This window comes from Propithecus coquereli, unplaced genomic scaffold, assembly GCF_000956105.1.
Source record: "Propithecus coquereli isolate 6110/MARCELLA unplaced genomic scaffold, Pcoq_1.0 Scaffold200, whole genome shotgun sequence".
In the NCBI taxonomy this organism is placed as follows: Eukaryota; Metazoa; Chordata; class Mammalia; order Primates; family Indriidae; genus Propithecus; species Propithecus coquereli.
In genome coordinates, this window is record NW_012144968.1 from 2,960,922 (window position 1) to 2,961,507 (window position 586).

General features: G+C 32.9%; 1 protein-coding gene across 1 annotated transcript in view; it reads left to right on the forward strand.

Moving 5' to 3' along the window:
* TBC1D32 (TBC1 domain family, member 32) overlaps positions 1-586 on the forward strand; it is a gene marked incomplete at its 3' end in the record, with an annotated part of 149,181 nt that overhangs the window by 59,794 nt on the left and 88,801 nt on the right. The gene's annotated exons all lie outside the window — the stretch shown is intronic.

The following is a 586-nucleotide window of genomic DNA, read 5'->3' on the forward strand; positions in this document are numbered from 1 at the left end:
GAAGGAATCAGTGATAGTCTTATAGCTTTTGGAATGGCTTATAAAAATGTTTTAAAATTTAAAAGATAACTTATACTTTTTCCTTTGAATATCAAAAGTTTATGAAGTAAAATACCTAATAATGAAACATGCCAATAATGCACTGACTCAGTATTATAAGACTAGAATATACCCTGGAATTGCTGGCACAAATTCTGAGAGGAACTCAAGTGAATAAAAAATGTTTTGGGCTATATCTTAGTGCTGTAATACATCTATCAACTAATAGGTTTTATCTATGCCATGATAGTAGCCTATTGATTCTAACAGTGGTTCTCAGACTTTTTTTCTGCCTTACAGCATTTATCTGTATAAAGTACTACCTTAGGTCCTCCTGCTGTATATTCCTACAACATGCTATGCTTCCCTTATGATAAAAGTCATTCTTCTTTTATACTTGTTTGTGTCTTGGTTTACCATCTAGCAGACTGTTTTTGTTTTATTCACTTCTCTGTCTACAGTGCCTAATACATTGTTTGGCACATGGTAGGCACTCAATAGATGATTGGATGAATGGCCATATACTCATCAAAAACATCTCATTGCA